This window comes from Bufo gargarizans, unplaced genomic scaffold, assembly GCF_014858855.1.
Source record: "Bufo gargarizans isolate SCDJY-AF-19 unplaced genomic scaffold, ASM1485885v1 original_scaffold_1918_pilon, whole genome shotgun sequence".
Classification (NCBI taxonomy): Eukaryota; Metazoa; Chordata; class Amphibia; order Anura; family Bufonidae; genus Bufo; species Bufo gargarizans.
In genome coordinates this window covers 26,057-38,131 of record NW_025334568.1, presented here as the reverse complement: position 1 = coordinate 38,131, position 12,075 = coordinate 26,057, and positions in this window count along the sequence as shown.

Below are 12,075 nucleotides of genomic sequence, written 5' to 3'. Positions count from 1 at the left end.
TCCGCATCTTTTGCGGCCCAATTGAAGTCAATGGGTCCGTATCCAAAAATGGGTCCGCATCCAAAAACTGCGGATCGGATGAGGACCAAAACAACGGTCGTGTGTATGTAGCCTTAGCCTGTGACATACTGAGCGGTATGCGCTGTCTGAGGGGGAGAAGGAGCCGCCATCATGGATGATGTGAGGCTATTACAAGCATCTCCCTGGTCAGCACTTCTCCTCCTCAGCACGACATATGGTCAGCGGAGCCGCGGCCGCCCCCTCATCACGTCTTATATTAAGGGAAAGACACTTATCACCTCCAGATCACCACCAAAGCGGGAGGGAACCCGACCCCCCTCTATATATAATCACCCACGTACCGCTCTGCCGCCAGGGATGATGGGAGTAGTATGTGTGAGATTATAAACTCATGGATGAGGGCTGATGGGGGTTATGTGTGAAATAGGAAGATCAGAGTCTGAGGGATGATGGGAGTATTAGGCCCCTTTCACACGAACGAGTTTTCCGCGCGGGTGCAATGAGTGACGTGAACGCATAGCACCCGCACTGAATGCTGACCCATTCATTTCAATGGGTCTGTGTACATGAGCGTTGTTTTTCACGCATCAGTTCTGCGTTGCGTGAAAATTGCAGCATGTTCTATATTCTGCGTTTTTCACGCAGCCCTGGCCCCATAGAAGTGAATGGGGCTGTGTGAAAAACGCATCGCATCCGCAAGCAAGTGTGGGTGCGATGCGTTTTTCACTGATGGTTGCTAGGAGATGTTGTTTGTAAACCTTCCGTTTTTTACCACGCGCGTGAAAAACGCATCAAAATGCATTGCACCCGCGCGGAAAAAACTGAACAACTGAACGCAATCGCAGACAAAACTGACTGAACTCGCTTGCAAAATGGTGCGAGTTTCACTGAACGCACCCTGAACGCATCCGGACCTAATCCGTCACGCTCGTGTGAAAGAGGCCTTATGTGTGAGATTATAAACTCATGGGCGAGGGGTGATGTGTGATATAGGGAGATTAGAGAGTGAGCTCCTCGGGACAGGGATGATGGGAGTCATACATTGTGAGATCAGAGCAGTAGATTGTGAGCTCCTGGGGTCAGGGATGATGGGAGTGATACATTATGTATGAGATAGGGAGATTACAGTGCAAGGTCCTGGGATCTGGAATGATGGGAGTGATACATTATGTGTGAGATAGGGAGAGTAGAGTGAGAACTACTGGGGCAAGGAGGATGGGAGTCATACACTTTGAGATCAGAGCAGTAGATTTTGAGCTCCTGTGGTCAGGGATGATGGGAGTAATATCTAGTGTGTGAGATGTAGAGATTAAAGTGTGCACTCCTGCAGAGAGTGATGATGGGAGTGATACGAATGTAGCAGAGTTAACACACACTTCTAGTGAACGCGTTATGACGCTCCTGCAGAGAGTGATGATGGGAGTTATACTTTGTGTGAGATTACCACCGGTCAGATTTGTCCTTTGGGTTTGTGAAGAGCAGGGTGACAACTGACAACCCGTCTGGGAGCTGCGGCCATATTAGAGGTCACGGTGTGTAATAATGTCATCACTGTCGTCTCACAGCTTCACCGCAGCCCGCCGTGTACCTGACCCTGTGACCCGTCATTAGCGCTGAGTGAAGCGGGCGCAGGGGGTCACATATTATTAGTGTATAGGCATGTATAGGGCGTGCCCCTCATATGTAAGTGATGGGGCCGCCCTGACACCTCTCTGATATGAGTGCCCAGCTGGTGGGAGCAGTAAACACTGAGCGGACAGCGCTGTATACGGCCTGCGGGGGGCGCACCACCTGTAAATGTCATCACTGGCCTCCTCATTAACTCATTACATGCCAGGGCTTCCCAGATGGCTTCAATTCTGACAAATATTGGGGGCTCCCCAGTTATCATTACACCCCTGCCCCTATAGCGGTGGCTTCACGTAACGTTTTTGTCATCTGTTTAACGTACAGTACAGACCAAAAGTTTGGACGCACCTTCTCATTCAAAGAGTTTTCTTTATTTTCATGACTATGGAAATTGTAGATTCACACTGAAGGCATCAAAACTATGAATTATCACATGTGGAATTATATACATAACAAAGAAACTGGCTGACATGCGGACCACCCCAGGAAAGGAAGAGCAAGAGTCACCTCTGCTGCGGAGGATAAGTTCATCCGAGTCACCAGCCTCAGAAATTGCAGGTTAACAGCAGCTCAGATTAGAGACCAGGTCAATGCCACACAGAGTTCTAGCAGCAGACACATCTCTAGAACAACTGTTAAGAGTAGACTGTGTGAATCAGGCCTTCATGGTAGAAGATCTGCTAGGAAACCACTGCTAAGGACAGGCAACAAGCAGAAGAGACTTGTTTGGGCTAAAGAACACAAGGAATGGACTGTATATGTTGGGAAAATGGGATAGAAAAGCGTAGCACACTGCAATTTTCCTACGAGGCTACACGTAAGAGGGACTCTGTCTGTAGATAGGGACCAGTGTTTAAAAGGAGAGACTAACGGTCTGTAAATAGGCACCAGTGTTTTCTAGGAGGGACTCTGCCAGACCGTAGATAAGGACCAGTGTTTAGCAGGAGGGACTCTGCCAGTCTGTAGATAGGGACCAGTGTTTAGCAGGAGGGACTCTGCCAGACCGTAGATAAGGACCAGTGTTTAGCAGGAGGGACTCTGCCAGTCTGTAGATAGGGACCAGTGTTTAAAAGGAGAGACTAACGGTCTGTAAATAGGCACCAGTGTTTTCTAGGAGGGACTCTGCCAGACCGTAGATAAGGACCAGTGTTTAGCAGGAGGGACTCTGCCAGTCTGTAGATAGGGACCAGTGTTTAGCAGGAAGGACTCTGCCAGTCTGTAGATAGGGACCAGTGTTTAGCAGGAGGGACTCTGACAGTTTGTAGATAGGGACCAGTGTTTAGCAGGAGGGACTCTGCCAGTCTGTAGATAGGGACCAGTGTTTAGCAGGAAGGACTCTGCCAGTCTGTAGATAGAGACCAGTGTTTAGTAGGAGAGACTCTGCCAGTCTGCAGATAGGGACCAGTGTTTAGCAGGAGGGACTCTGCCAGTCTGTAGATAGGGACCAGTGTTTAGTAGGAGAGACTCTGCCAGTCTGCAGATAGGGACCAGTGTTTAGCAGGAAGGACTCTGCCAGATGACAGATAGGGACCTGTGTTAGGTAGGAGAGACTATGCCATTCTTCAGATAGGGACCAGTGTTTAAAAGGAGAGACTAACGGTCTGTAAATAGGCACCAGTGTTTTCTAGGAGGGACTCTGCCAGACCGTAGATAAGGACCAGTGTTTAGCAGGAGGGACTCTGCCAGTCTGTAGATAGGGACCAGTGTTTAGCAGGAAGGACTCTGCCAGTCTGTAGATAGGGACCAGTGTTTAGCAGGAGGGACTCTGACAGTTTGTAGATAGGGACCAGTGTTTAGCAGGAGGGACTCTGCCAGTCTGTAGATAGGGACCAGTGTTTAGCAGGAAGGACTCTGCCAGTCTGTAGATAGAGACCAGTGTTTAGTAGGAGAGACTCTGCCAGTCTGCAGATAGGGACCAGTGTTTAGCAGGAGGGACTCTGCCAGTCTGTAGATAGGGACCAGTGTTTAGTAGGAGAGACTCTGCCAGTCTGCAGATAGGGACCAGTGTTTAGCAGGAAGGACTCTGCCAGATGACAGATAGGGACCTGTGTTAGGTAGGAGAGACTATGCCATTCTTCAGATAGGGACCAGTGTTTAAAAGGAGAGACTAACGGTCTGTAAATAGGCACCAGTGTTTTGTAGGAGGGAGTCTGCCAGACCGTAGATAAGGACCATTGTTTAGTAGGAGAGACTCTGCCAGTCTGTAGATAGGGACCAGTGTTTAGCAGGAAGGACTCTGCCAGTCTGTAGATAGGGACCAGTGTTTAGCAGGAGGGACTCTGCCAGTCTGTAGATAGGGACCAGTGTTTAGCAGGAAGGACTCTGCCAGTCTGTAGATAGGGACCAGTGTTTAGCAGGAGGGACTCTGCCAGTCTGTAGATAGGGACCAGTGTTTAGCAGGAGGGACTCTGCCAGTCTGTAGATAGGGACCAGTGTTTAGCAGGAAGGACTCTGCCAGTCTGTAGATAGGGACCAGTGTTTAGCAGGAGGGACTCTGCCAGTCTGTAGATAGGGACCAGTATTTTGTAGGAGGGAGTCTGCCAGACCGTAGATAAGGACCATTGTTTAGTAGGAGAGACTCTGCCAGTCTGTAATAGGGACCAGTGTTTAGCAGAAGGGACTCTGCCAGTCTGTAGATAGGGACCAGTGTTTAGCAGGAAGGACTCTGCCAGTCTGTAGATAGGGACCAGTGTTTAGCAGGAGGGACTCTGACAGTTTGTAGATAGGGACCAGTGTTTAGCAGGAGGGACTCTGCCAGTCTGTAGATAGGGACCAGTGTTTAGCAGGAAGGACTCTGCCAGTCTGTAGATAGGGACCAGTGTTTAGTAGGAGAGACTCTGCCAGTCTGCAGATAGGGACCAGTGTTTAGCAGGAGGGACTCTGCCAGTCTGTAGATAGGGACCAGTGTTTAGTAGGAGAGACTCTGCCAGTCTGCAGATAGGGACCAGTGTTTAGCAGGAAGGACTCTGCCAGATGACAGATAGGGACCTGTGTTAGGTAGGAGAGGACTATGCCATTCTTCAGATAGGGACCAGTGTTTAAAAGGAGAGACTAACGGTCTGTAAATAGGCACCAGTGTTTTGTAGGAGGGAGTCTGCCAGACCGTAGATAAGGACCATTGTTTAGTAGGAGAGACTCTGCCAGTCTGTAGATAGGGACCAGTGTTTAGCAGGAAGGACTCTGCCAGTCTGTAGATAGGGACCAGTGTTTAGCAGGAGGGACTCTGCCAGTCTGTAGATAGGGACCAGTGTTTAGCAGGAAGGACTCTGCCAGTCTGTAGATAGGGACCAGTGTTTAGCAGGAGGGACTCTGCCAGTCTGTAGATAGGGACCAGTGTTTAGCAGGAGGGACTCTGCCAGTCTGTAGATAGGGACCAGTGTTTAGCAGGAAGGACTCTGCCAGTCTGTAGATAGGGACCAGTGTTTAGCAGGAGGGACTCTGCCAGTCTGTAGATAGGGACCAGTATTTTGTAGGAGGGAGTCTGCCAGACCGTAGATAAGGACCATTGTTTAGTAGGAGAGACTCTGCCAGTCTGTAATAGGGACCAGTGTTTAGCAGAAGGGACTCTGCCAGTCTGTAGATAGGGACCAGTGTTTAGCAGGAAGGACTCTGCCAGTCTGTAGATAGGGACCAGTGTTTAGCAGGAGGGACTCTGACAGTTTGTAGATAGGGACCAGTGTTTAGCAGGAGGGACTCTGCCAGTCTGTAGATAGGGACCAGTGTTTAGCAGGAAGGACTCTGCCAGTCTGTAGATAGGGACCAGTGTTTAGTAGGAGAGACTCTGCCAGTCTGCAGATAGGGACCAGTGTTTAGCAGGAGGGACTCTGCCAGTCTGTAGATAGGGACCAGTGTTTAGTAGGAGAGACTCTGCCAGTCTGCAGATAGGGACCAGTGTTTAGCAGGAAGGACTCTGCCAGATGACAGATAGGGACCTGTGTTAGGTAGGAGAGACTATGCCATTCTTCAGATAGGGACCAGTGTTTAAAAGGAGAGACTAACGGTCTGTAAATAGGCACCAGTGTTTTGTAGGAGGGAGTCTGCCAGACCGTAGATAAGGACCATTGTTTAGTAGGAGAGACTCTGCCAGTCTGTAGATAGGGACCAGTGTTTAGCAGGAGGGACTCTGCCAGTCTGTAGATAGGGACCAGTGTTTAGCAGGAGGGACTCTGCCAGTCTGTAGATAGGGACCAGTGTTTAGCAGGAGGGACTCTGCCAGTCTGTAGATAGGGACCAGTGTTTAGCAGGAGGGACTCTGCCAGTCTGTAGATAGGGACCAGTGTTTAGCAGGAGGGACTCTGCCAGTCTGTAGATAGGGACCAGTGTTTAGCAGGAGGGACTCTGCCAGTCTGTAGATAGGGACCAGTGTTTAGCAGGAGGGACTCTGCCAGTCTGTAGATAGGGACCAGTGTTTAGCAGGAGGGACTCTGCCAGTCTGTAGATAGGGACCAGTGTTTAGTAGGAGAGACTCTGCCAGTCTGCAGATAGGGACCAGTGTTTAGCAGGAGGGACTCTGCCAGTCTGTAGATAGGGACCAGTGTTTAGTAGGAGAGACTCTGCCAGTCTGTAGATAGGGACCAGTGTTTAGTAGGAGAGACTCTGCCAGTCTGTAGATAGGGACCAGTGTTTAGTAGGAGAGACTCTGCCAGTCTGTAGATAGGGACCAGTGTTTAGTAGGAGAGACTCTGCCAGTCTGTAGATAGGGACCAGTGTTTAGTAGGAGAGACTGTGCCAATCTGCAGATAGGGACCAGTGTTATAGAATAGATGTTCCTGTAGTATAAGGTGTGTGGATCTCATGTCTGATCACATGTCATTATACCAGTGATGTCATCAGCAGGGGGCGGGGCTGTGACTACCTCTCAGACACAACATACAGGCAGGTTGTCGGCAGTAATAGATGAATAGATGTTCCTGTAGTATAAAGAGTGTGGATCTCATGTCTGATCACATGTCAGTATATCAGTGATGTCATCAGCAGGGGGCGGGGCTGTGACTACCTCTCAGACATGATATACAGGCAGGTTGTCAGCAGTAATAGATGTTCCTGTAGTATAAGGTGTGTGGATCTCATGTCTGATCACATGTCATTATATCAGTGATGTCATCAGCAGGGGGCGGGGCTGTGACTACCTCTCAGACATGATATACAGGCAGGTTGTCAGCAGTAATAGATGTTCCTGTAGTATAAGGTGTGTGGATCTCATGTCTGATCACATGTCATTATATCAGTGATGTCATCAGCAGGGGGCGGGGCTGTGACTACCTCTCAGACATGATATACAGGCAGATTGTCAGCAGTAATAAATGAATACTATAATGTAAGGTGTATAACAGACGCTGTTGTCCTCAGGGTACAGGACGCGTTTCATTCCCTTCGAGGTTTCGTCTCATGAAGTTGAGTGACGATTCTCGGGTTACAGATAGGAAATGTCAGCTCTGCGGCCTCCAGATGCTCCACATTCTCCATGCACTTTCATTGTTCCTCCGACCCCATGACAACAATGGTGAGTTGTGTTATCAGAAGATCTGACAACTCTGCCATAACCAGAGGATTTCTCAGTATCTTTGAGCAGAAGACATACAGGACACATTGCAGTCTGCGCCACACAGCGTGATTATGTGAGGAGGAATCTGGGAGAAGACAAGGATATTATCCTCAAGCTGCCCCTGGTACTTACTGTAGTGCCACCCTTCCCAGGACTTACAGCAGTGCCACCCTCTGCAGTACTTATGTAATGTCCGACAGCGGCAAAGGGTCCCTTTAAGAAATATTCGTGACGCCAGTTGCAGTGAAACAACAACGGAACAGAGTCGCTTTAAGAAATGGTGTTGGTTGTGGTACCCAAGTGTAGGAATGGCCGAGTGGTATAGGGTGGCCTACAATGTCCCTTACTGTTTTGTATGTGTCACGGTGCTCCTACATGGATACACTGGACCCAAGGCATTGTCTTCCGAAGCAGCAAATAAGGGGGGTGGTTATCTTGAGGCTGAAGAATAAATTGAGTCCAGACCTTGTGATGAGGTTCAATAACAGCTTTATTTGTGCAACGGTTCAACTTCTGGGGTATCCCTCGCCCCTTAGGAGGTTTCTACGAAATATTTCCCTCTTATAGAGCAAGTTAACGTGACGCCAGCTGCGGTTAAGCAGCGGAAGCTCAAGGTTTCCTTTGTAGATGGTAATGTTGGTACCCAGAGGTAGGATTGCCAGAGTGGTGCAGGGTGGCCTGCAATCTCTGTAGATGTTATGCACACGTCTCACAGTGTTCCTACCTGGATATCCGTGGATCCCAGACGTGATGTGGTCCGAAGCAGTGCAAAAGGGGCAGGTGAACTTCGATGGTGGATGAGTAGAATAAATGGAGTCCAGACTTTGTAGTAACGTTGAACAGTTGCTTTTACTTGGCATGAATTGGCAATCCAAACAGCTTCTAAACAGTATCTTGGTCATCAGCAGGTATTGGTTTAACTTTGGCAGACAAATACTTCTCTGCAACAATATTAGCTCTGCTATGTGGTAGCTCTCTCAGCTCTGCTATGCTTGGCTGGATAATAAGGAAACTCTTCCTCTTCTGCTGGAACTTAAGTTAGCTGTGATCTGTAGTCCTGTCTCTTACTTATAGTCCTAGGAACTTCTTGTCCTGTATCTACAGTACCTCAAGATTCGGCTCAGCTTGGGCAAAGGCAATGTGAACCCAGAAGGGGTCAAGCAACCATGTAGATATCGCAGGCAGGGCCTGCAGGCCTAGCAGAGCAGGCAGTGCTCTGCTAGCCAGCACACAACCTCTCCCTAAGGAGGGTAGACTAGACATGACCTGTCCCCAAGGAGGGGGAAAGCTGAATTGCCACTAACTTCTCCCTAACACAGAACTCCTCCCTCTAGCTACAGAGGACTTGAAGGAAGCAGAAGGTTCCTCTCCAGAGAAACTAATACTGTCAATGTTGACGCCATCTGCTGGTGGACCAGGTTATTACACTTGAACATAACAGTTTCAGGAATATGACATAAAATACATTAGACATTATACGTTAACACATAGGAAATGGTAGCAAGGTGTCAAAAGAAGTGGTAATGGCACCCCGGGTCATTTCACATGGCATAAACGTCTCTCCAAGTGGGTTACAGACTTTGTCTTGGTTCCAGCAGGCTTTAACATTAAAACTCTGGCAGGCAAACTCGTCTCTGTCTGTCTCTTAATTATGCCAAGGAACTCTCCTCCTGGCTCCTGAGGCTCTGAGCTGTGGCCTCCACATCCAGCAGAGCTGATGGTGCTCTGGCTGGCTTGGCTTGCCCCGGGCACGTCCAGCAGAGACCTGCCAGCACTTGCTTCCTTCCCCTAGCAGCCCACTTCTCCACAGAGGGGGGGTTAGAATGTAATAGAAGGTTCTATTCTACCTAAATGCAGCTCTGCCATGTTTGCTGCCACCTGCTGGTGAACCAGGCATATTACATTTGAACATAACAGTTACATAGAAATTGAAATGTACATTGTGAAGGACTTGGAATAAATGCACAAGATGACATGACGTTAACCAATAAAAACAGTAGCGGGTGCAGAAGGGGTAATGCCACTCTGGGGCGTTACACTTACAGCAGTGCCACCCTCCCCGGTACTTACAGCAGTGCCCCCCTCCTTGGTGCTTACAGCAGTGCCCCCCTCCTCAGTGCTTACAGCAGTGCCACCCTCCCCGGTACTTACAGCAGTGCCCCCCTCCTCAGTGCTTACAGCAGTGCCCCCCTCCTCGGTGCTTACAGCAGTGCCCCCCTCCTCGGTACTTACAGCAGTGCTCCCCTCCTCGGTGCTTACAGCAGTGCCCCCCTCCTCAGTGCTTACAGCAGTGCCACCCTCCTCGGAGCTTACAGCAGTGCCACCCTCCTCGGAGCTTACAGCAGTGCCACCCTCCTTGGTGTTTACAGCATTGCCACGCTCCCCTGTAGTTACAGTAGTGGCATCCTCCACGGTACTTGCAGCAGTGCTCCCCTCCCTGGTACTTACAGCAGTGCCACTCTCCCCGATACTTACAGCAGTGCCACCCTCCCCGGTATTTACAGCAGTGCCATCATTGTTGATGCTTACAGCAGTGCCACCATCCCCTGTAGTTATAGCAGTGCCATCCTCCATGGTACTTGCAGCAGTGCTACCCTCTCTGGTACTTACAACAGTGCCATCCTCCCCAGTACTTACAGCAGTGCCACCATCCTTGATGCTTATGGCAGTGCCATCCCCCCAGTGGGGAGGGTGGCACTGATGTAACAGTACCAGGGGCAGCTCGATTCTAACTACTAGTACTTAAAGGGAACCTGTCATGTGGATATTTGATTATAATCTAACTAATTATATACAATCATTAACTACTACAAAGTACCTTAGATGTATTCACTGACTGGTGTGACAGATGGTTACCTCATAATATACACACAAAGATGCCACATGCTAATGAGCTGATTTGAGTCCAGCGTGATGTCAGTGAGTCCAGCGTATATTTAATCAGAGCTATAGCCCCTCCCCTGCCCACCTGCTGCTGGTTCCTATGGAAACAAACTGTCATTCAGCTGCAGGTGGGCGGGGAGAGTCAGGAGCTCATGAATATTCATGACTCATCATTATCAGCTGGAGCTTTTCAATACAAGATGTTGGCAGATTGACTGGGTCAATTAAAGAAAGTGACCCAGCATTTTGCTAAGAGAATCAGTCACTTATTTATGTTGCCCTTAGTTAGGACACCATAAAACTGGTGACAGGTTCCCTTTAAAGCAGCCTCCATCCAGTATATACCATCCCTGACCCCAGTACTTACAGAAGCTTTATGGAGTTGTGACCTGCAGCAGTCCTATGCAACAGCACAGATCATGGAGTTGCGACCTGCAGTTCTATGTAACACCATAGATCATTCAGTATTTGTGACCTGCAGTCCTATGTAACAGCACAGATCATGGAGTTGTGATCTACAGTCCTATGTAACACCACAGATTATTTAGTAGTTGTGACCTGCAGTCCTATGTAACAGCACAGATCATAGAGTTGTGACCTGCAGTCCTATGTAATACCACAGATCATGTAGTTGTCACCTGCAGTCCTATGTAACACCACAGATCATGTAGTTGTCACCTGCAGTCCGAAGTAAAACCTCAGTTAACGTAGTAGTTGTATTCTGCAGCCCTATGTAACACCACAAATCATGTAGTTGTAACCTGCAGTCCTATGTAACACCACATATAAGACAGTGATAACTCTGTGAGTACAGATAAATCAGTAGTTATGACATGCAGTCCTATGTAACACTACAGATAATGCAGTAGTTGTGACTTGCAGTCCTATGTAACATCACAGATCATGTAGTTGTAAGCTGCTGTCCTATGTAACGCCACAGATCATGCAGTGGTTGTGACCTGCAGTCCTATGTAACACCACAGATCATGCAGTAGTTGTGACCTGCAGTCCTATGTAACACCACAGATCATGCAGTAGTTGTGACCTGCAGTCCTATGTAACAGCATGGATCATGGAGCTGTGACCTGCAGTCCTATGTAACATTTAGTTTACTGTGGTGTAGTAACAGTATTGCTGGTGTTTTGCACCGTTCTCCATTGACCCGTAGCTGTGAGGTATAAGACATCTTGGGGGGCGGGGGGTCCCTCAGGGGATATTTTTAGGCGCAGCTTTCGTCCACAGTTGTCAGGACTTGGGTTACGCGCTGGGATCTTGGCCTCCGTCCTCGGGAGATTATCCCGGATATATTTTTAATAAATTGTCTTATGTTTCCTATTTGTGAGACAGAACATTCCGGAGACTCTCATGTCTATATATGAGCAGGCTGAGAATAGCGCCGGGGCCCCGGCCGACAACTCTCCGTACAAATAACAGGGGACAGCGGCCGTGGGAGCCACATCACGGCAAACGCTGCCACAGACCTGTGTACCTCAGGGGAGAGCAGACAATGGTAGAGCAGGGGAGAGGGAGGATCTGCTGATAGCAGCCAATCAGGTGACAGCTAACATTATCCAATCAGAACCTGAGAAATAAGAGCTGGAGTCTGATTGGTTGCTATGGGATAGATGAGGAATAAGAGCTGGAGTCTGATTGGTTGCTATGGGATAAATGAGGAATAAGATATGGAGTCTGATTGGTTGCTATGGGATAAATGAGGATTAAGAGCTGGAGTCTGATTGGTTGCTATGGGATAAATGAGTAATAAAAGCTGGAGTCTGATTGGTTGCTTTCTAGGTGAATAAAAGATAAAACTGTGATCTGATTGGTTCCTGTGTGGCTATGGAGAAATAAACTGAATTGTGTCTGGTTGCTATGGGAGCGCCTGAGAAATAAAAGCTGGATTCTGATTGGATGCTTTGGTGCCAATAAGACACACTGGAATCTGACTGGGTGCAGTGGGCGACGTCTCCACCTTCTGTCTTCCCACAACTACTACA